The sequence below is a fragment of the Euprymna scolopes genome, chromosome 32 (assembly GCF_053919585.1).
Source record: "Euprymna scolopes isolate OS-2025 chromosome 32, ASM5391958v1, whole genome shotgun sequence".
In the NCBI taxonomy this organism is placed as follows: domain Eukaryota; kingdom Metazoa; phylum Mollusca; class Cephalopoda; order Sepiida; family Sepiolidae; genus Euprymna; species Euprymna scolopes.
This window is the reverse complement of record NC_136513.1, coordinates 17,299,110-17,325,830: the sequence shown is the minus strand read 5'-3', so window position 1 is coordinate 17,325,830 and position 26,721 is coordinate 17,299,110. Positions and strand designations below refer to the sequence as shown.

The 26,721-nt window shown below is 30.1% G+C and overlaps 1 long non-coding RNA gene across 1 annotated transcript in view; it reads right to left on the bottom strand.

Annotated features, from left to right (window-relative positions):
- LOC145256103 (uncharacterized) overlaps window positions 1–26,721 on the bottom strand; it is a 169,572-nt gene that overhangs the window by 42,299 nt on the left and 100,552 nt on the right. The gene's annotated exons all lie outside the window — the stretch shown is intronic.

Below are 26,721 nucleotides of genomic sequence, written 5' to 3'. Positions count from 1 at the left end.
AAACACATGTATTCACATATATTACAGGCAAAGCGAGTTTAGCAATACCATTCCTCAACGATGAGGCGTGTGCACACGACCTGTTGGCCGCCTGCCAATCTCTGACTGCTAGGCACCGGTACTCGATACCCGAAGTGACGTAACCAGAGGAAGTGTAGTCATGAAATAGTCTATTTATCCCATGGAAGGGCGTCTCCAACACCGCCCTCCCAAGTTTTATTTCGTAAAAGCTGTCAGTATCTCTTCCTTTTAGGGTTTACCATCAATGGCTCGGTAGCCTTTCTCTTACGGAACGACCGCCGTAGTGCAGGTGTTGGTCGAGGAGGTTCAAAGCCAAAAGTTTCGAAGACAGTGTCTATCGGCTCATCTTCCAATGGTGGAATGTCGCTGGTTTCAACTGATCGACATCTTCTTAGTTCTGGTGAAGTTTGTGTGTATATGTTGGCCCTTGGATGATATATACCATGTCACTGACTTTCTTAGTAATTGTACTCACCTCCCAGAATGATGTGTTGGTTTTATAACTTTTGAAAAACACTCTTTCATCTGGTAGGAAACGTTCACTGGGTACATAAGTGGTCACTAGGGGTTTGACTGTTTGCGTAAGAGCTTGTCAAAAACGGATCTAACTTTCCGCGCAAACATCGTTTCTGCAGGTGAGACTGCTGGTGGTGTGTTTGGGTTGGGTGCAATCCTATACACGTGTAGAAATTGTTGACGTTGTTCATCTTTTAGGGTCCCTTGAGCTTTGTTCAGTGTCTTTTAAGAGTGTCCATGAAGCGTTCCGCTTGCCCATTCTTTCAAGGATGGTATTGAGGAGTGGTGATATGATTCATTTGGAACGTATCACAAAAAACTTTTGAACTCAGCAGACATAAAATGGGTTCAATTATCACTTACGATGCAATCGACTACACCGAAACGAACAGTTCATATAAAAAGTTTATAGTCGTTCCAGTTGTCGGTCTTCTGCACCTTAATACCTCAGGCCACTTGGTGAAATTATCGACTACGATTAAGTAATAATTGTCTTCGAGCGGACCCGCAAAATCGATCTGCACCCTAGACCATGGTTGGTCAATCTTCGACCAAGGTTTAAACGTAATCGGTGGTGATTTAGCCGTAAGGGGACAGCCTGTGCACGAGTCTATCCGCTCATTGCTGTCCTTGTCCATATTAGGCCAGTAGACATAGCTCCTCATCAAACTCTTCATACGCTTTTTCCCAGAATGCCCTGTGTGAAAATCCGGTAGAATTCGTTTTTGAAACATTTGGAAATCACCACTCTTGCGCCGTATAGTAAAACCTCATCGCAAAGCGAAAATACTTCCGGAACATCGCCCTTTATGGCGACATTATTTTTTATGTCACAGATGAAGTCATGCTTGACTGCTTCCTTTTTAATCTCCGGTAGAGGCACCGGGAGTTCTCTGATTGTGTTGCCCATCATCGTTTTTATTTCTCCGTCCGTCCGAAGAGTGACAATGATGGAATCTTCAAACGGTCCCGTTTCAAAGGCTACCCGCATGGCTAATTTGTTTCGAAGACAAGTACTCCAGGATGAAATCATAATTCAGTAATAATGTACCCCATCTCAACAGTCTATTGGCCCTATATGTCAATAAACCCTTTTTGCAACCAAAAATCGTAAGTAACGGCTTATGACCCGTCTGCAATATAAATTTTCTGCCGTGTAAATATCTATGAAACTTTGTCACAGCGAATATAATACTCAACGCTTCTTTTTCAATTTAAGAGTGATGTCTTTCGGCCTTTGGTAGCGTTCTAGATGCATGTGCGATCGGTTTTCTGGTACCATCAGGCATTACATGAAGTGTGCAAACTCTCACACCAAATGAGCTTGCATCACACGCTACTATTATTCTCAACCTTGGATCATAGTGTGTCAAAAAAAGATATGAAGTTAACGTCCCTTTGATCTTCTCAAACACCTTCTGGCATTCTGGCGTCCAGTCCCAGGTTTTCTCTTTCTTTAGCAGTTCATTTAGTGGAGCGCTCAAATAATGCATATACTTGATGAAGACTTGGTAGAAATTAGCCAGGCCCAGAAAGCTTTGTAGTGCTTGCACCTTATTGGAAGCCGGCATGTTTTTATGGCTTCCGCCCTCTCAGGATCGGTCTGTCTACCATTTTCATCAATAATGTAGCTTAAGTAACATATTTCCTTCATCGGGAAGTCACATTTTGCTTCTTTTCCTTTCAAACTAAAACTTTGAATTCTTTAAAAAACTTCATGTATGTGTTTTCGGTGCTCATCTGAGGATTTACTGGCTATGAAAATATCATCCAAGTAGACGCAAGCAAAATCGAGACCATCCAGCATGGTGCCCATGACCTGCTGGAAAATCGCACGTGCAACCTTGACACCGAAAGCTAACATTTCACACTTGTAGAGTCCCCTGAGTGCTTTTTGCAGAGGAGTTTTGAACATTCCGCTTCGACCAATATCTGCAAATATGCGTCGCTCAAATACATCTTAGAAAATACTTTATCACCGTTTAATTTGTTGAATATCTTCTCTGATGTGGTGAGTGGATAGTGGTTATGTTTGAAGGCTGCGTTCAGATCCGTGGAGAAATCCGCACGTACACAAATCTGGTTTGTTTTTTTGGTCACATATATGGTAGGGGCTCCCCAATCACTGCTGCTTACTTTCGATAGTAATCCGGCCTCTTCTAGCTGATCCAATTCCTTATCGATTTTCTCTGTTGCTGCAAATGAGACGTTTCGTTTCTTCTTGAAAACGGGCAAGGTGTTTTCTTTTAGTTCGAATCTTGCTATAGCCTTTGTACATTTTCCTAGTCCTGGTGAGAATATATTTGGAAATTCCTCGAGCTGATTTGTTCATCGGTTGGTTTCCTTAGACTTTTCTATGCCTTAAGGTTAATGATAGACAGGTCTGATCCGGAATCCAATTATAGATGCAAAGTTTTATTTGCGATGTTAAGTGTGACATATTTGCGTCGATTGTTATCCGAATTCAAGTCGGATCTAGTCGGACTCTGTTCTTGATCTTGTTCTTCCTGCACTGGGTTGCTTTGTGGCCCTTCCTGCCATATTCGTTCCAGTACTTATATTTGTAAAAAACATGGACTCTACCACGGCGTGTAGGGGATTCGAGTCTTGTGATTGGGTGGTTCGTATTAAGTGTAGAGTTTTCTTTCTTCCAGCTTTGCTTTATCGAGGTGCGTATTTTTCCTGTCTGAAGGTCGTCCTTCAAATGAATGTTGCGACTGACTCCTCGACGTGTCTCGAGTTGTTCCTTACGCAGACTACCCGTTGACAATCCTCGGCCAACTTCTGGAGGGTGAGGCCTTGTTCGCTCTCAAGTCTAGAGAGAACCTGTCTAATTTCAGCGTTTTTGGATGAGACATGACCCTGCGCAAAATTTAAATACTTGAAGTCATCTGCCGATAAGTCAGATAGACAGAAATCATAACAGTGTTTATTTAACACGGACGCGAAGGTCAGGTAATCATCGTCATCGCTTTTTCGCAGGTTCCAACACTTCCATCTTCTATGAAAAAGCGTTGAATTCGGGTTGATTAGTTCGGATAAAAGTTTGACTGCTTCAGAAAATTCAAATTTACTCGTCTTCCTGGGGAGAATATAATCCACAAACTTGCTATGTTTTGTCGTCCCTAATTTCCTCAAAAGTATATATATATATATATATATATATATATATATATATATATATATATATATATATATATATATCCTTGATTGCTGCGGGGTATTTCCATAATTAATATAAAAATTCTCACTTTGATCGGTGACATCTCGACACTCAAATTTAGAACAATGGATTCTTAGTTGTGTTCACGAACGACGTTGCTTGTCTATTTTTTTTATAATTAATCTGTTATATGTGCATAGCGTGTTTTTATGAGTTGTTGGTTATTTAAAGAATGCAGCAAATTATTTCCCAAATGAATCGTGGACAGCATTTACAGCAGACAAGCGAGTTCCTTGGTCTCAAGAGATTCAAACATGACACATTAATAACACAGCGCTAGCGTCAGCTGATTCTAAATCAAATTCATTGGCGAAATCAATCGGTCATTAGATTTTTAAGATACCGTTTAATTAAGAGTTTTCCATGCCAGTAACTTCTTTAAGATTTAAATATAATTATTTCTAGAATTCATTACTTGTTTTTCGAAAGTATCAGTTCCAGTAACGAAACATTTAATGAGCTGCAAGATAATACTAAATAAAACGCGAGGTTGTAGGAATTCGATTTTTTTGCAACACTTCTTGCATTGTAATAATTATACTAGAATCATAAATATACATGTTGAATCAAATTATATCACCTTATAAAACTAAAAAAGGCGGGTAGGGCGCCTGCTTCTGCCTGGTCGTAAAACAACCTATATGGTATTTTACATATGATATATGATATGATATTTTAATTAAATTTGTCCATATTTCGTATATAATATTATGATATTATATATGATATTTTCATTTGTTCAGATTTCGTATATAATATTATGATATTACATATGATATTTTAATTTGTCTAGATTTCGTATATAATATTATGATATTATATATGATATTTTAATTTGTCTAAATTTCGTATATAATATTTTGATATTACATATGATATTTTAATTTGTCTAGATTTCGTATATAATATTATGATATTACATATGATATTTTAATTTGTCCAGATTTCGTATATAATATTATTATATTATATATGATATTTTAATTCGTCTAGATTTCGTATATAATATTATGATATTACATATGATATTTTAATTTGTCTAGATTTCGTATATAATATTATAATATTACATATGATATTTTAATTTGTCTAGATTTCGTATATAATATTATGATATTACATATAATATTTTAATTTGTCTAGATTTCGTATATAATATTATAATGTTACATATGATATTTTAATTTGTCCAGATTTCGTATATAATATTATAATATTACATATGATATTTTAATTTGTCTAGATTTCGTATATAATATAATAATGTTACATATGATATTTTAATTTGTCCAGATGTAGTATATAATATTATGATATTACATATGATATTTTAATTCGTCTAGATTTCGTATATAATATTATACTATTACATATGATATTTTACTTCGTCTAGATTTCGTATATAATATTATGATATTACATATGCTATTTTAATTCGTCTAGATTTCGTATATAATATTATAATATTACATATGATATTTTAATTCGTCTAGATTTCGTATATAATATTATAATATTACATATGATATTTTAATTTGTCTATATTTCGTATATAATATTATAATGTTACATATAATATTTTAATTTGTCTACATTTCGTATATAATATTATAATATTACATATGATATTTTAATTTGTCCACATTTCGTATATAATATTATAATGTTACATATAATATTTTAATTTGTCCACATTTCGTATATAATATTATAATGTTACATATGATATTTTAATTCGTCCAGATTTCGTATATAATATTATGATATTACATATGATATTTTAATTTGTCCAGATTTCGTATATAATATTATAATGTTACATATGATATTTTAATTTGTATAGATTTCGTATATAATATTATAATATAACATATGATATTTTAATTCGTCCAGATTTCGTATATAATATTATAATGTTACATATGATATTTTAATTTGTCCAGATTTCGTATATAATATTATGGTATTGCATATGATATTTTAATTTGTCCAAATTTCGTATATAATATTATAATATTAAATATGATATTTTAATTTGTCTAGATTTCGTATATAATATTATAATGTTACATATGATATTTTAATTCGTCTAGATTTCGTACATAATACTATCATATTACATATGATATTTTACTTCGTCTAGATTTCGTATATAATATTATAATGTTACATATGATATTTTAATTTGTCTAGATTTCGTATATAATATTATAATGTTACATATGATATTTTAATTTGTCCAGATTTCGTATATAATATTAATATGTTACATATGATATTTTAATTTGTATAGATTTCGTATATAATATTGTGATATTACATATGATATTCTAATTCGTCTAGATTTCGTACATTATACTATTATATTACATATGATATTTTAATTTGTCCAGATTTCGTATATAATATTATAATGTTACATATGATATTTTAATTTGTCTAGATTTCGTATATAATATTATGATATTACATATGATATTTTAATTCGTCTTGATTTCGTATATAATATTATAATGTTACATATGATATTTTAATTTGTCTAGATTTCGTATATACTATTATTATATTACATATTATATTTTAATTTGTCTAGATTTCGTATATAATATTATAATATTACATATGATATTTTAATTTGTCCAGATTTCCTATATAATATTATAATATTACATATGATATTTTAATTTGTCTAGATTACGTATATAATATTATAATGTTACATATGATATTTTAATTTGTCCAGATTTCGTATATAATATTATAACGTTACATATGATATTTTAATTTGTCCAGATTTCGTATATAATATTATGATATTACATATGATATTTTAATTTGTCCAGATTTCGTAAATAATATTATGATATAATATATGATATTTTAATTCGTCTAGATTTCGTATATAATATTATCATATTATATATGATATTTTAATTTGTCTAAATTTCGTATATAATATTATCATATTACATGTGATATTTTAATTTGTCCAGATTTCGTATATAATATTATGATATTATATCTGATATTTTAATTTGTCTCGATCTCGTATATAATATTATGATATTACATATGATATTTTAATTTGTCTAGATTTCGTATATAATATTATGATATTACATATGATATTTTAATTTGTCAAGATTTCGTATATAATATTATTATATTACATATGATATTTTAATTTGTCTAGATTTCGTATAAAATACTATTATATTACATATGATATTTTAATTTGTCTAGATTTCGTATATAATATTATACTATTACATATGATATTTTAATTTGTCTAGATTTCGTATATAATATTATAAAGTTACATATAATATTTTAATTTGTCTAGATTTCGTATATAATATTATAATGTTACATACGATATTTTAATTTGTCCAGATTTCGTATATAATATTATAATATTACATATGATATTTTAATTTGTCTAGATTTCGTATATAATATTATAATGTTACATATGATATTTTAATTTGTCCAGATTTCGTATATAATATTATGATATTACATATGCTTTTTTAATTCGTCTAGATTTCGTATATAATATTATAATATTACATATGATATTTTAATTTGTCCAGATTTCGTATATAATATTATAATATTACATATGATATTTTAATTTGTCTAGATTTCGTATATAATATTATAATGTTACATACGATATTTTAATTTGTCCAGATTTCGTATATAATATTATGATATTACATATGCTTTTTTAATTCGTCTAGATTTCGTATATAATATTATAATGTTACATACGATATTTTAATTTGTCCAGATTTCGTATATAATATTATAATATTACATATGATATTTTAATTTGTCTAGATTTCGTATATAATATTATAATGTTACATACGATATTTTAATTTGTCCAGATTTCGTATATAATATTATAATATTACATATGATATTTTAATTTGTCTAGATTTCGTATATAATATAATAATGTTACATATGATATTTAATTTGTCCAGATTTCGTATATAATATTATGATATTACATATGCTTTTTTAATTCGTCTAGATTTCGTATATAATATTATAATATTACATATGATATTTTAATTTGTCCAGATTTCGTATATAATATTATAATATTACATATGATATTTTAATTTGTCTAGATTTCGTATATAATATTATAATGTTACATACGATATTTTAATTTGTCCAGATTTCGTATATAATATTATAATATTACATATGATATTTTAATTTGTCTTGATTTCGTATATAATATAATAATGTTACATATGATATTTAATTTGTCCAGATTTAGTATATAATATTATGATATTACATATGCTTTTTTAATTCGTCTAGATTTCGTATATAATATTATAATATTACATATGATATTTTACTTGGTCTAGATTTCGTATATAATATTATAATATTGCATATGATATTTTTATTTGTCTAGATTCCGTATATAATATTATAATGTTACATATGATATTTTAATTTGTCCAGATTTCGTATATAATATTATGATATTACATATGCTTTTTTAATTCGTCTAGATTTCGTATATAATATTATAATATTACATATGATATTTTAATTTGTCCAGATTTCGTATATAATATTATAATATTACATATGATATTTTAATTTGTCTAGATTTCGTATATAATATTATAATGTTACATATGATATTTTAATTTGTCCAGATTTCGTATATAATATTATAACGTTACATATGATATTTTAATTTGTCCAGATTTCGTATATAATATTATAATGTTACATATGATATTTTAATTCGTCCGGATTTCGTATATAATATTATGATATTACATATGATATTTTAATTTGTCCAGATTTCGTATATAATATTGTAATGTTACATATGATATTTTAATTTGTCTAGATTTCGTATATAATATTATGATATTACATATGATATTTTAATTCGTCTAGATTTCGTACATAATACTATTATATTACATATGATATTTTAATTTGTCTAGATTTCGTATATAATATTATAATGTTACATATGATATTTTAATTCGTCCGGATTTCGTATATAATATTATGATATTACATATGATATTTTAATTTGTCCAGATTTCGTATATAATATTATAATGTAACATATGATATTTTAATTTGTCTTGATTTCGTATATAATATTATAATGTAACATATGATATTTTAATTCGTCCAGATTTCGTATATAATATTATAATGTTACATATGATATTTTAATTTGTCCAGATTTCGTATATTATATTATGGTATTGCATATGATATTTTAATTTGTCCAAATTTCGTATATAATATTATAATATTAAATATGATATTTTAATTCGTTTAGATTCTGTATATAATATTATAATATTACATATGATATTTTAATTTGTCCAGATTTCGTATATAATATTATAATATTACATATGATATTTTAATTTGTCTAAATTTCGTATATAATATTATAATGTTACATATGATATTTTAATTTGTATAGATTTCGTATATAATATTATGATATTACATATGATATTTTAATTTGTCTAGATTTCGTATATAATATTATGATATTACATATGATATTTTAATTTGTCTACATTTCGTATATAATATTATAATGTTACATATGATATTTTAATTTGTCTAGATTTCGTATATACTATTATTATATTACATATGATATTTTAATTTGTCTACATATCGTATATAATATTATATTACATATGATATTTTAATTCATCTAGATTTTGTATAAAATACTATTATATTACATATGATATTTTAATTTGTCCAGATTTCGTATATAATATTATATTACATATGATATTTTAATTTGTCCAGATTTCGTATATAATATTATAATGTTACATATGATATTTTAATTTGTCTAGATTTCGTATATAATATTATGATATTACATACGATATTTTAATTCGTCTAGATTTCGGACATAATACTATTATATTACATATGATATTTTAATTTGTTTAGATTTCGTATATAATATTATAATGTTACATATGATATTTTAATTTGTCTAGATTTCGTATATAATATTATTATATTACATATGATATTTTAATTCGTCTAGATTTCGTATATAATATGATGATATTACATATGATATTTTAATTTGTCCAGATTTCGTATATAATATTATAATATTACATATGATATTTTACTTCGTCTAGATTTCGTATATAATATTATGATATTACATATGATATTTTAATTTGTCCAGATTTCGTATATAATATTATAATATTACATATGATATTTTAATTTGTCCAGATTTCGTAAATAATATTATGATATTATATATGATATTTTAATTCGTCTAGATTTCGTATATGATATTATGATATTACATATGATATTTTACTTCGTCTAGATTTCGTATATAATATTATGATATTATATATGATATTTTAATTTGTCTAGATTTCGTATATAATATTATGGAGTCATCATTTTAAAAGTAAAAACAAAGTATGTGCGTGTCATTAGCAAGAATCGGAACCGGGATGTAGCATTCCCATCTAGAAACTTGACAACTTTACCACCGTGACACACTTATTGCGAATTTAAATATTAAAAATTATTAATATTTATGTACAAAATGTATAACGTTTTTATTTCAATTTGGGTCCATTTTTGAACCCTTAAAAAAACTATTTTAACGGCTTAGACTCATAGAAGAACGGTTCGTAAAAGGAATATAATTATTTGAGGCTGTTTGCGTCACTCTACGACTGTCTGTTTCGGAGAAGTAAAGTTAAAAAATATGGAGGCAGACATACAGACAAACATATAGCCGTTTATATATTAGATTACTTGAAACTTAGTAAAATATTATTCCATGTTGCAGGAAGAAATTAAGAAAATGCAATATTCAAATATCCATAAAAAGTTAAATATAAATTAGAATTTTAACTCGTTAGAAACAGACAACCATTATAGAATGTGTACTTCCTGCCAAATGTGTGTTTCTATTTGTGGTAATTTTTTACAATAAATACTAATCCCCATCAATTCCTATTTTTTGTTACTAACTATGCATCGATCTAATATCATAATTCATTTTAAGCACCATTTAAGTTTTTAGCGCCAGTGTCTATAATCAGTTTCTATAGACAGTTTCTATAGACAGTTTCTATAAGTAGAATCTTCGAATTTTCTGTAATCATATCCTGACGAAATTAAAAAGAAATATTGCGACAGGAAAAGCAGAAAGGTTTAAAGAAATATATATATATATATATATATATATATATATATATATATATATATATATATAACTACTTCATTTAATCACATAAATTAAGATACGAAAGTATAAATTTATGCGTAAGCTTTAAGTATTTACTTCAACAGTGCTCAATACGTAGGTAGAGCTAGGTAGTAAGTTATATATATTATATTTTATATATATATTTTATAACTTACTATATATATATATATATATATATATATATATGAACAAATGATTAATAAAACATGTTAAAAGACATCTTGAAAAAGAGTTAAAACATATTTAATTTTAAAAAAGGAAACACAAGATAAGTGGATAGTCCTTGTGAAATCTTTTTATCATTTTTCTTTTACCTCCTATTCCCCTTACCTCACCCTTTTTTAAACCAAGTAAGATCTGTGACTTACTTGCAGTTTCATTAAATACTTTTATATGCAAAATCCGATCCCGCATTTTGCTAATTCCTCCCCTCTGATGTGAAGGAGAGTATTTATTCGAAACTCCGCGGATTAAGGACTATCCACTTATCTTGTGCTTCCTTTTTTAAAATTAAATATGTTTTTAACTCTTTTTCAAGATGTCTTTTAACATGTTTTATTAATCATTTGTTCATATTATAAGCTCTATTTCCTTTTCGGTTTTATTGAGCTATTACATCTGGTTGAGATTACTTTACTTGTAAATATTAACTCTTTAATATTTATAATATATTTTAAGTTTACCATTTTGATTACCTTGGTAAAGTGATTGTAATATATATATATATATCTATATAATACTAAAAGTCTATGGATCTTGTATGTTTGCAATCAGATTTCCGGTTTTCAACATCCGGTTGCGCATGCGTAAATAGCAACGTCTTCAATCCGTTATTCCAATTCCGGAATTTTTATATCGCTTTTAATACAAACAATTTCATTTAATTTGATCAAATAGTTTTTTTTTTTTTTTTTTAACGGCTAAAAACATTCAACTTCGTAAAGTCTGTCGCAGTTTACAAAAAAACTTCTCCCTTTTTAAAAAACAAAAGTAAACAAACAAGAAAAACAACACTCATTATTAATAGAAACAGCGGCGGTGAAAGAAAACACCTCTCACTTTCCCTCTAATAGATTTCAACACTCCTACTCCCTCTGTTTTCGTTACGTACGCGAGAAATCTTTAATTCATGTCATTATAAATAAATAATTTTATAAAATCAACCGTAGTTTTTTTTTTAACGGCTAAAAACATTCAACTTCGTAAAGTCTGTCGCAGTTTCAAAAAAACTTCTCCCTTTTAAAAAACAACACTCATTATTAATAGAAACAGCGGCGGTGAAAGAAAACACCTCTCACTTTCACTCTCATAGATTTCAACACTCCTACTCCCTCTGTTTTCGTTACGTACGCGAGAAATAGTTACGTGTATGTGTGAGAGAGAGAGAGAGAGAAAAAGGGAGCGATGTAAAACTGGATAGTTAAGCGAAAGGAAAACATAAAAAGTTTTTTTAAAACACTCAAATTGTACAAAAAATGTTGTAAATAGAAAAGTATTGTCTTAGTTTTAGTGACCTTATTATTAGCATATGGATACAATATTTATTTTCTGTACAATAAGTGCTTAAGCACCCGTGCTTTTCAGCGATACATATTCAATAAAATAAATTGATTAATATAATTAATCTGGATATAAGAGAGTTAGAATATGATAAGAAGTCTCAATTAAGCAAAAGGATAACAAAAGTTTTCTTTAAAAAAAATTAATTGTACAAAAAATGTAAATAGAAAAGAATTGTCTTAATTTTATTGACCTTATTATTAACATACAAATTAAATGTTTTACACAATGGGTACTGAATGTTTGCTTAAATTAAATGAAAAAAGTTACATTTTATTTTCATTTTCTATTTAAAAAGCCATTATTAACATGTGGAGAGTGTTTTTTTTATTATTCTGTACTTTCAACTAACAATTTCATTTAAAAGATGATATATCAAAATTTGAATTTAACTATAATAAGGATTATGATACATGTTCAGTGCATATTTACCTATAAGTATGACCAACCACTTATAATTCAGTAACTGTAATTTAAAAAAAAATAACAATTATAATAAACAGAACGACTCATAGAAATCTATCTATATTCTTTTTTCATTTTAATATACTTTCATAGAAATGCTTCTGTTATGTAAAAAAAAACTATTTTCTTTATGCCACAAGTGTCACGCTCATACATGAATTCCATAGCTAATATAACGTACTGACCCAACGGGTCACGGGTGGTCTAGTATATATATATATATATATATATATATATATATATAAATTACAAGACACAAGCATGTCAGTATATAACTGCTAAAATATTTATGAAAATTAGCTCTGGTGCACATGTCAGGTTCAGTCGTAGTGGTATATAAATACATATATTTGCTGTTATTGTTTTTAACGATAAATACGGTTAAATAGTGGCTCCGCCTCGGAGCTCAGTTTTATTTATTTTAGAAAGTCGCACATAATTTATTTAGACGTATATAACATGTTTATTTATTTTTATTATTTTTAAAACAGTAATCTACGTACATTCGTGTTTTAAGGTAACTAACTCTCATCAGCGTAGGTTGACTGTTTCTAGGAATCGAACTCTAGACCATGTGTATCAGAGTCCGGAACGTTAACCGTTCCGCTACGAACTCCTACTGCATATTTCTGTCACTTATAAATTTTAGATTGTTGGTGTCGTTGTTTTTTTCTAAGGATAAATACGGTTAAATATATATAAAATACGGTTATATATATATATATATATATATATATATATACATATATATATATATACATATATATATATATATATATATATATATATATATATATATAACATTCGAATAACACCGAATGTAGTGCCATTATAAATTGTTAAATGCCTAATTTTTTCTCTAGTTTAAACATAAACCATTAAAGAAGAACATTTTAAAAAGAAAACCAAAAGTATATTTCTCCTAAACTATTACTGTATTTTCTCCTTTAATGGTTTACGTTTAAACTGTAGGGTAAAAAAAAACAAAAAACAAAAACAAATAAAAAACAAAAACAAAAAACAAACAAAAAAAACAAAACAAACCAAACCCTCAACAATTAATAAGGTCACTACGTTCGGTGTTATTCAAATATTTTATAAAATTATGCAGCCATAAAAGTCTTTATATATATATATATATATATATATATATATATATACATGTATATAATATACATTTAAGTAAAAATATTCTTTATTCACTTATATTTTCCTTTTTATACATACCAATCTTTATTTGAGAAGCTCAATATAATTGCAAAACATATAATGAATAAATGACAAAAGTCTATATTCCAAATTTAATAATGTTGATCATCTTACAATTTATTCCTTTCATTCAGTTGACATTCACCATTCTTGACAGTATCTGTTTCGTAGCACAAAATGATGAGTTAAGAGCTAACCAGATTCAGTAATTGATATAATAATTAAGAAAATGATTTTTGTCTACGAAACAGACACTGTTAATTGTGAATGTCAACTGAATTAAAGGAATAAATTAAAAGAAGTTCAACATAATCAAATTTGGAATATAGAATTTTTTCATTTATGAATTATATATATATATTAAATGACTGTGTAAAAAGCACTTACACTGAAAGAAAGCGCGTTCTTTTCTGATAGTTTACATTTATAGAAAAACCATAATATATAATTCCATATGTTGGTTATCGAAGTGGTAACGAAACGGTCCATGGAGCAACGATTTATGCAGAAATCAATAAATATCTTCTTACTGGAATCTAACATACACTACACTATATATATATATATATATACATAGGTGTGTGTGTGTGTGTGTGTGTCTGACTCTGAGATGAAAAAATCGTATTGGAGTTATACTTTTGTAGTGGATCATCATGTTGAAAATACGCTTATTTTATGATTGTTGATTAATCACAGGTCTGCACGTTTGTCGACGATAATTATTTATATGTTTGTATATATATGTCCATGTGGGTGGCTATATGTAGATATGTATCTGTATGTATGTGAATGTGTGTATGTGCATATATGTATATATGTGTGTGTGTATGTTTATGTATATTTATGTATATGTATATATATTTTGTACGTGTATGTAGTCCTATGTGTGTATTAGTATGTATCTGTATTATATGTATGTCTATATGTATGCATGTGTGTGTACACTCATGAGCGAAACATTGGGCCAAGAGTGAAAGAAAGAAGATATCGATTTCTCAATATTTTCCATGGATTTTTGTTAATTATAACAGAAATTTCTATTTTACATATCATTATTATTATAGAATATAATAATAAGTGAAAAAATAAATCCTAAAAATAGTAAGACCGCATCTTGGCGAGAATATAAAAACCGAATTGCAGTCCAAAATTACTTACAAGCAGATGTTTGATATTTTAAGAAAAGAAAATGTGAAAACATCTCTTTCTGTAGTGAAGCGAACTGGTCAAAGGTTTGAAGTCGCACGCTTGGTAAAAGGGTAATCAGAATCTGGTCGCCCTAGAGCATCCACTTTGAAAGACGACCACAGACTTAAATACACTGTTTTGAAGGATCGAAAGACAACTAATGTTCACCATATCAAAGAATTCAAAACAGGCGCTGTAATTCTCTTTCTAGATATACAATATTTAGACATGTGGAAGAGATGGGATTTTCCTCTTAAAGGCGCACAAAGAAACCATTTATATCTAAGAAGAACATGAATGATAGAAACAGAGTTTTCTCGTGTTATGGCAAGAAAGATGCAGACTGATTCAGGAATGTTTTTTGGTTAGATGTTTCAAGATGTTGTCTTGTTGGTGATGCTCCCGATATTCTCGAACGGTGCAATCGAAGAACTGGAGAAAGATTTTCGCCATGTTGTATAAAAACGACAGTTAAACACGGGAATGGAGAGATAATGGTATGAGGAAGTTTTACTGCAGTAGATGTTGGGGAACTTATTAGATGTGAGAATCAATGCAAGGGAATACATTCGAACGTTAGAAACAGGACTGTTACCAAGAATCCAGAAACTGAGAATATCCCAGAACATTCTTTTCAATATGATAATGCTCCTACACACACAGATAAATCCACAACAAATGATTTTTCTGATAATTCAATTAATGTGATATTTTGGCCTGATCAAAGCCCAGATTTAAACCCAATCGAGAATATTTGATGCATAATATCTCATGCATTGTCCAGAAGAATTTTTGAGAACAATGATAAACTGTGGGAAGCTGTGCAAAGCGAATAGAATAGCATCTCCTCTCCACAGTGTTCCACTTTGTTTGAGAGCATGTCTAAAAGGATTGATATTTTAAAGAAAGCAAAAGGAAATGCGATTCCATCCTAAGCATTTATTAAAGTAAATACTTTGTTCTTTCTTATCTGACTCGTTTAAGTTTCCTTGATCAATTGTTCTTTGTTCAATATAGCTTTAAGTGCAATAAAATGTATAAAATTTTTTTAGCCCATTTTGTTTTGGCTTACGAGTGTATATGTGGATTTTTATATAACTTTCATGCATTGGGAGTGTATGTAGTGCTTAACGCGTACATGAAACGTTATGTGAGAAGGTATGTGTTTTGCTCGTTATATATGTAAATAACTTTCATGCTAAATGATTTAATTATGTAGATAAATAAATCATAGATTTATTCATGTTTTCTGTGGAATTAGTTTCCTCCGTCTCTCTATATATATGTGTGTGTAAGTAAATGTGCTATGTATGTATGTGTATACGTATATATTTTATGTATACATATATGTTATGCGTGTATGTATATGGTCATGTATGTAGACATATGTGTGTGGGTGTAAGTACGTGTATAAATATATATGCATATTGTATGGATATGTATTTACGTTTAGTGTAAATAATATGGATGTGTATGTCTAGATATATATATGTATGTGTGTATATTCATGCATATATGTACGCAGATGTATGCGGGTCTATGTGTTTATGCATGTATATAATGTATTGTTGCATTTTATATTCTTTGGTTTTCTTACGTTTTTATTCTTTTATATTTTATATTTCTGCGTTTATGTGTAAGGAAATATACAAAATGGCTGAATCCACTCTTGTGTATTTGTATGTATGTGTGTGTGTGTGTGTGTGTATACTTCCGAAATATGCGTGTGTGAAAATCGGAAATATCGTTTTGTCCATACTGGGTGGCCGTTTAGAATTGCGGACCACTTAAAGTTTGACCGTTGGCTATAGGCGACATACTGTCTGACTTCTCAAGCAATTTACAATCCTACACCGGGGAGTAGATACTTAATCTTAAGATTATATAAAGAGAATAAAAATAAAAATTGTCCCTACCGAAGTTTAGATGAGAAAAAATAAAAGCCTGAGATAAATGGATTGATCAGAGACCTTGTTCATCCCCCCAGACCAACCCCACCCATATTCTATGACAAGATTCTAATTTTGTAAGTGATTTAAGAAAATGTTTTTGTATCTTGTGTTTCAGTTTTTGAGGGACATTCTTGGCCTGAAGACGTAACCTCCCCAATAACGGGCGATTACAGAAACATGTATGCACATATGTAGCCATCAATTTTTGTATAAATAAATTAAATATATATATATATATATATATATATATATATATATATATATATAGCTAAAACAATAACTAGGTACTCTAACTAGAGGTCTTTGGAAACGGAATACTCTACCAATATAGACAAATATATGCTATTTATACGTATTTGCATGTATATTGCCTCTATAACGAAGCATATAAACTTATACAATATATTTACACTCTAGTATTGAAGAAAAACATAAACCACCCACATAAAAGGATAACAACTATCGGACTTTTCTACATAGATATGAAAACCTTTGACGCTGTAATTATTCGGACATATCAGTGGCGTGGAAAATATTACTCCTAGTATACCATCTTTATTTAAATCATATGAATAAGCTTGTATATCAGTTCATTGGCTGTTAATAGTGTAGCTCTTTTGTGAAAACTACAAAGTATGTATCTAAACTAGTAGGGACGCCCTACGTAGCCCGATATTAAAATTACGCTTTAATATGATCTTTAAATTTATGCAAGTCTCATATATATTATTAGAGTAAATTTTCTATTCTGATATATATTAAAAGCTTTAATTTCAAAAATAAAATAATATATAAATATTACTTGCGTGTATCAGCATAAATTTAAACCAAACCTAAAAAGTAAAGAAAAAAGTATATATATATATATATATATATATATATATATATATATATATATATATATATATATATATATATATATATATATATAGTAAGATATAATATATTTATGGCGATTAAGCTACTCTGAATATTCCGCGTTTCATCCACTCTAGGACTCTTCAGGATTATGCGCGAATGTTGTGGTTTTCTGTCGTTTTTATATGCATACCTTCTATTGAGATTTTAGTTAGCCAATCAGCTTTCTAGTATCCACCGCGCCCTTCCTATCAGCCAATGGGTATGCACTTACCGGACAAAGGCCTATTTGACCTCTGGTTGACCTGTTAAAATTAATATACGAAAGTATAAATTTATGCATAAACTTTAAGTATTTACTTCAAAAGTGCTCAATACGTAGTTAGAGCTAGTTAGTAAGTTATAAAATATATATGGCGATTAAGCTACACTGAATATTCCGTGTTTAATCCACTCTAGGACTCTTCATGCTTATGCGCGAATTTTGTGGTTGGCTTGTGTGTTTATATACGCACCTTCTATTGAGATTTTAGTTAGCCAATCAGCTTTCTAGTATCCACCGCACCCTTCCTATCAGCCAATGAACATGCACTTACCGGACTAGTCGCCATATATTGTTCATGGAATCTACGTTTTGATTTAGGCACAGTTAAAGAGTGGGGAAAATTAGGGACAGTGGTTTCAACTAGACGGGTGCTTTTCGTGAAAGATTGGTGAGGGGGGACCAGAGATTGGAGCTCAAACGAGCACTTCCCATGGACATAACGATAAAAAAACGACAGGCTTGCAATTTTTATTGCATTTTCACCCAAATAAGGCAGTGTGGCTACTATTTGAGACAGCATTTGCAGAATGTAGGGAGTTGAGCAGCAAGATGTCTGTTTACATTACACTTGAACTTTTGCATGTCAATACAGACAGAGAAGCAAGAACTCAGAAAGGAATTCCAAACTCTAACAGTCATTCGGAAGAAACTATTAGAGTAGACTTTCTTGGGGATCTCTACTGTGTAAGGGTGGGATTTTGCTGCTTGTCGGGTTTGTGGAGGGTAATTACGAAAAGGGGGTAAAAGGCCATATAGTTCTTGGACCACCCAATATTAAAATATTTGTAAAACAGGCAGCGGGATGCAACAATGGCCTAACTGACTATGCGGGACTTATTAGGTTAGCGACCCTCTTCTGATCTCTGTCCAAAATTGAATAACTAATAGCAGGCGCACTAACCAAAATCTTCGTATAGATGGTATGACTAATTTCTATTATATTTTTGCAACAAAACTGAAAAGAAACAACGCCCTTCTATAGCTAGTAAATCATCTATTTATTTGTGTAAGCGAAAGCGTTAGGTGTAAGTTCCCGAAAGTTAAAATAGTGTAACAGAAAAGGAAATAATAAAGTAGGTTAGTCCAGTGGTTGACACCTTTTCACGCTGTGTCGCTTCTAGCTTTGTTTATCTGTATAGCGAAAAGGAAAGGAAATATTTCTTTCGTTGTCCTCAGGGAACTCTGTTTACTCCAGGTACTTTTCTAAATTATGTTATATGGTTCTGTTAAGACCAATACGTTCTTGAATCTGATTGGTCCTCATGCGATAACCTAACTTCGCAAATGTTTATAACTGCTATATAAATGTTTTACACATTACTGTAACTAAATAATCATCATCTCTGCACCCTCTTTCTCACAGCCATGATGTTGCAAATATCAGTATTTTCTATAAACATTATTATGACATGTACTCGTATTCTAAAAAAATGTCTGATGTTTTCTTGCTTCCTTTGTTTCAACTCGGTTGATTTGGTGGTCTAGTCGGCATCATCAATTCGCTGTTTTCACACCTCATTTTAATTCTACTTCCTCTTCCGGTAGCTTATTTCCATATATTGCAGGCTTGTGTAACATTTTCTCGATGACTTCTCCCAGCCAGCCTTTTTACAAGACTAAGGTCAATAGGTATCTTCTGTCATTGCGATAATCATCTTTAAGTCTTGTGAATTCGTTACATCAAGAGGCTTCATCCATTGTCGGAGGCGATTTCCATAAAAACAAAAAAAAAGCAACAAAAAGACTTATACAAAAAAGAAAACGAATATACACATTTCCCAATACTTAATTACGTATATTAAGTTGATTAGTATTCAGAATGGACTGAAAGTCTATATGAAATTAAAGCTAATTCATTAACTTCATTACCAAGATGCCTGATTATAAAATGACGTATACGAGGTGCCTTCAATGAGTACCGAGACATTTTCTTCAGGCATTTAAAATTATCGTAGACTTTTGAAAATTCTGTATGCTAATAGAAATATATTTTATGAGATGATTGATCAATTTTTTATGATTTCAGTTTCAAATGAACAGCAGGAATTGGAATACAACCTATTAAAGCCTGATTATAACAGATGGTATTTATTTGCTCCCCCACTGAGCAAATTAGAAGCCTGATTATAACAGATGATGAACTCAAAACATGCAGTCTGGATGTGTGGACACTTTAAAAGAGAACGATATGCAATAGAATTCTGATTTACACTTGCAAAAAAATGCCCCCCCCCAAAAAAAATAACGTATGGAATGCATCACACTGCTTTTGGACCATCTTGCATGAATCAAACATCAGTTTTCGAGTGACATAAAAAATCAAGGAAAGCAAAGACATCTGTGAGGGATGATGACAGGCGTGGGAGGAGTAAGGATACTAGAACACCATAGTTAAGTTGCTAAATAAATACTTTCATGGATATGCACCGTCGTGTGTCTATAGAAACAATGAGTGCACAGTTTGATGTCAGTGTGGGAACTGTACATGAAATTATTAGCGAGAACTGAAAATGCGGAAGATTTGCGCAAAGTTTGTCACAAATGTGCTCAAAGAAGCCTATTTGACCAAGATGGGCATCACGACAGTTCATCACCCTTCATAAAAACGGTCCTTACTCCCTGTGAGTGTTTGTAATTCCCTACACTCAAGGAAAACCTTAGAGGTTGTCGTTATAGGACAATTAAACAGATGAAAGAGGTTGTGATGAGAGTCATTGATATGCTCACATAAGAGGACTTTCATAGGGCCTTCCAGAAGTTGGAGCGGTACAAGTGCATTGCAGCCGGAGGAGATTATTTCGAAAGGGACTAGAGTTAAATTATACCACTATCAGCCAGTCACTGAGGTGTGACCGACAGACGTGTTATAGTAAATGTCTTAAAGCGGTCTCATGAAGATATGAAGATGGGCCAGTCATTAGGGTCTGTGTAGTAAGAAGAAAATCATACCTGAGATGTTGGATCTGGGTGTGGCTCCTTTCTTTTCTCAAGCTGATCTCTTCACCCTGGTGGCATTCTGGTGGGAATCTTCATCTCTTTGTCCTCAGGGCCGCCTTTCGACTTCAGACATTTATGAAGGCATTATGAAGACAAAAAACGACACGCGACACAATTGTAATATACATAAGGTATAACTAACTATTTTATTTTACATTAGAGATACAATATATATTACAAAAAAAAACAATTTACAGTAAATTTTTACAATTAAAACTGGACAATAGGCTTTTCAAAACTAACTACCCTGACTAGTGTTGATGGAGGGGGTGCCCCCCCTCATTTACGGAGAAGCAGGCTATGCGTCGTGCAGGAAAGAGACAGAAAGATAGCAAGGGAATTATGGGAAGGGATTTCTTTGTATCTCTACGCTCATGGACAAATTACCACCCGTCCATGCTGCAGAGTGTGTTAGAAACAGTGACACAAGGAAATAGTGCCACAAAGTGTGTGTACTATAAATAAAAGTGTCCATACAAAAAAAAGTCTGGAAAATTATTTAAGATACCTCAAATACTTTTCAAATACAGATTGTAAACATTTGTGTTAATCACTCGATGTGTTTGTCAGTTGAATTTAATGACGTTTTCCATAACAAAGAAAGCCAATTTAGAAGTTCAATAGGTCATATAAGAGAGACTTATTGATTAGAATAGGAAACCGACAGCATTTAAATTAATCACTGTTTGTGACATCGGTTTAGGCTCAATTTGAGTTAATCACAAGAAGGCCAATATATTAGTGAATTGGCTAGGCATTAGAAAATGGGATGAGTTTCTAGCGGTTAGTTATGCCGTTCTGTTAAGTAGACTATAGGAAGGCAGAAAAGGGCCGGTTTGCAATCGCTTCCGATATCACCAGAATTTTTTTTATTAAAATCACTAAACCGGGAGAGAGGGAGAAATATTTATGGCATATAAAGCTGCTGTTTTTCCTTCTCTTCTTATTACGATTGGCATTTCTATTTTTGTCTTTGTCCTTTCTGTTACACCTCTTAAGCCTAAGCTCAATCTGGAGTGGAAAAGGGAAGACAGTTTGAGCAGCAGAACCTTCATGGGTTTATTCCCTATGCCAATAATTTTGATTGCTTTACCTGTAGCCATTCTCACTTTTGAACATGCTTTGTCTCACTAAGGACTGGGATGCGCCCGTATTTCTTAGGACGTGTATGGTTTCCCTCCGGCTTTCTTTGTTTCGAAAATTACGAGGTGCCTTTTGATAAGACAATTTAATTTTTCGTTGAACAATACTCTGCGAGAATTTGGATCGATGATGGAATGAGCTAAATATTAATATCTAAGAGGATCACTCGTGAATATTTGTTTTCACTAGACTTGAGAGCGACCATGTTATAGAAAGCAAAATAGCAACTTCGCGGTATTTTATTACAAAGTTCCGAAGTACTTGGAAAGAACATTTGTTCATTGAATTTCCAATTGATTTAAAGTGCATAGTGAAGAAAAAGCAAGTTGTTGCAAAAACGTGTTTTAGAAAACAATGATTAGAGATCAGTCGATTACAATCGAGTAAAACACCGATAGAACAGATTCAAACTACCCAGGTCTCTTCTATGCAAAAGAGGTTGCATGGATGTGAAATAGCCTTACACACCGGAGTGTGAAATCAATTTTCTTCCTAGTTAAACCAGGATAGCGTTTCATGAGCGACACTTCCACAAAAGTATTCCACTTGAGAATATTTTTCGTTCTTATACATATGTTGCATTGTATCCAATGTCATGTACTTTCTTAAAATTACATCTGAAAGTAAGATTTGCTTATTCGTAGTTTATTTATTTATTTTTTCTTAATGCTTACGTTTTGTTGTAGCAAATTGGGTGTCTATCTTTCTATTATATGAATAAAACTTCTGTCTGTGTGTATGTGTGTGTGAGGGCATAAGTGAGTGAGTTCTCAATGAACTTGAAGAACTGCTGCGCCAATTATCATGACATTTTACACGAAGGTACTCAAAACGCACTTGCCATGATTCAAACTTGGCTTCAGGGTTTTTGAAATTGCACACAAATGTTGGGAAAATAACACCTAACATCTAAGCAGCAGCATGGAGAATGTAAATAATATGCAATAATTATATCCCATATTTAAAAAAAAAAATCAGAAATTTTTACACGTTTCAGAAAGCATTAACATGATGACATCGGATTACAACTTGAAAAATTATATGATTTTTGTACAGACTTTATCCATTACAATTGGGATGTCATTCGTTATATATATATCTGCACACAGATCGAGTACGAAATAATGTAAACAGCACATTTTTTCAATAATAAAATCTGACTGAACATATGAAAAATTTTAACACGTCATGATTATATCAGATATCGTGGAATATCGGAAATTCAATTTACAATCGATTATCATAATCTAAGAAACAAATTTCTTTTTAAATATTAAAAAGATAAAGATTGTCTTAATCTAAGAAACAAATTTCTTTTTAAATATTAAAGCTTAAATATTTTGGGTAGAATATCAAAGAAAACCCCTTTAATAAAGTTACTATTAATTATTCTATTCTAACATCTTAAGCTAAGCTGTTCAAATTTACTCCGGTAAAGCTTAAACACACACTGACATGTATTTGTTTTATATGCTTTGTTCGTGTTCATTATTGAGAAAAGGCGCATTAATTGAATTCTCTTATATGTTTCCGTCAGAATTTTTGATGGAGGGTACTTACGTGTCCTTTAGTTGTATATGACAAGAAAAAGAAAGGGGAAGATGTACCGATGTGATAAGCTCCAGGCAATATCAATTCACCTTGCTTACGGTCTTGGGTGTTATTTTCAATGTAACCTCTGAGCTGCTTCAGGTGTATCTTGTCGAACTCGGAATCTTTTCTATTGAATCTTGAATATACACGAAATTTCAAACGGAACCCTTTACGAAACCCGCCAACTCTCCTTTCGCCAAGTTCCGCAGAAAGGTTTCAGAGTTCAACAAAAACGCCTGGAGGAAATCGGGAGTTATAGCGACCGAAACCTCGTGAAAATATACCCCAGGATCAGACCATCAACCCGGAAAATATTTATAATACGAATAATCATTGCTCATCTCAGAAAATCAGAAACCTATTCTTAATTAACACTATTATATCGGAGTATAACTTGAAAAATGATAAAATATTTTACATTGATAAAAATTCAGATGACATTCGTCATATATATTCGAAAACAGGTCGAGTACGAAATAATGTCAAGAGAGGAAACTAAACAATGCATTTTTCCAATAATAAAAGATATCTAAGAACACTATCATGGCAGCTCGAGTTCCTACGTGTGAAATTTCATAAAAATCAGCCCAGGCTTTTTCGAATCCATAATGAGCGAAGTCATTGAAACACAGACACACAAAGTTCCTATATATATATATATATGTATGTGTGTTTGTGTGTGTGTGTGTGTACAGTGTCGACCGATAAAAGTGTCGTTCTAAAAAAGACCGTATGATTCCATTTCCGTTTGACGAAACCCGGTTTTCTTTTTTGTTGCAAGTCATTTACTAGTTGGTCAGTTTTGTACAAATCCGAAGAGCGAGAGGAGCTTTCTATCATGCCTGAAAGTGACCCAATATTCAACGAGCAAGGTCAGAGATGCGCCGCTAATGTTCTTTATCGATCCGAGTTATGATAGCGGGACTATTGCCAGGACCATCAAAATGCCTCGCTCGATTCACACGTATAACAGGGTCGTGCTCAGGGTGATGAAAACAAAATTTCCTGCCACGGTTATGGTCTTTGGTATGATTTCAATATAGGGCCACATCATTTCACCTCGCACATTCGAAGTCGGCTTGAAGTCAACACCAAAGTGTACATGTACGTTCTGAAGAGTGTGGTAATCCCTTATTTCAATAAAATGGCCGCTGGCATACCCTGGTTGTGGCAGCAGAACTCAGAGGTGGCCCACAAGTCTAAAGATATCCTTACTTGCATTAAGAAGGAGTGCTACGACTTTGTACCCTTCTCTCACTGACCCTCGCTAAACCAATCTGAACCCGCTTGACTATTCGTTTGGTCATACATCGAGAACCTAACTTTTTTTTTTTTTACAATTAAAGTTTCCAAATAAAGCTGAAGTAATGTTCTCTTTAAAGCGACACTTTTATCGTTCCACCCTGGATATATGATAAAACAGCTATATTCTAAAGTCCAAGATTTTATTTCAAGATGTCAAACATCTATCTTTTTAGAGCACATGTTTCGTAGCATAGAAACAATAATATTTTATGCACATTTTGAATATTTTCCGCTCTTACTCTTCAGAAAAATTAGAACTCTTTAACTTTAAAAGAAAATAATAAATGGACAGGATCACATAAATCTAGAAAAAAAAATGAAACGATAAAAAAGATACATAAAATATATCTTCTTATACAGTCTTCTGTCGATACATGACATAATACTTTATATCAATAATTTTGTATAATTTTCTTGATTTATAATATATTATTGGCTACGTGTGTGCATGCATATTTCAGCTACGATTTTTCAGACATCCAGCGTCATCAGACTACTATTTAAAACTGAAAATTATGAATTTCGAACACGAATGCTGCAACATGTACGCACATAAGTAACAACTAATCTTTTAAAATAAATTTTACTCATTATTTAGTCATATTTTATAAACACTTTAGTTTTATTGAAACAACATTTAGGAACAACTGCAATACAATCAACACATACACACATACGCACATGCACACACACACACACATATATACATACATATACATATATATATATATATATATATATATATCAAATTTTACTCATTCAATGAATTTAAAAAATATGACGTAAAATGTTTGAGTTTCAGATCAAAAGATTTTTATTATTCTATGTAAGACAAAGATTACATTAGAAATATTTTAACTCATTATCCTATAGGATTTCGATGTGTATCATCTCTTCAGAGGAGAAAATATTAGGAAATAGTTATAATGGTTTACGCCCATTTGCTAATGTCAGTAATACATGGAAATTACAATTAAAAATTGTTTAATTAAAAGTCATAGAGTAAGGGAAGTTAAAGAAAAGGATATAAAATTCATATTGAAATTGCATGGTAAAATCCAAAGCGAATGTCTTTGAAAGC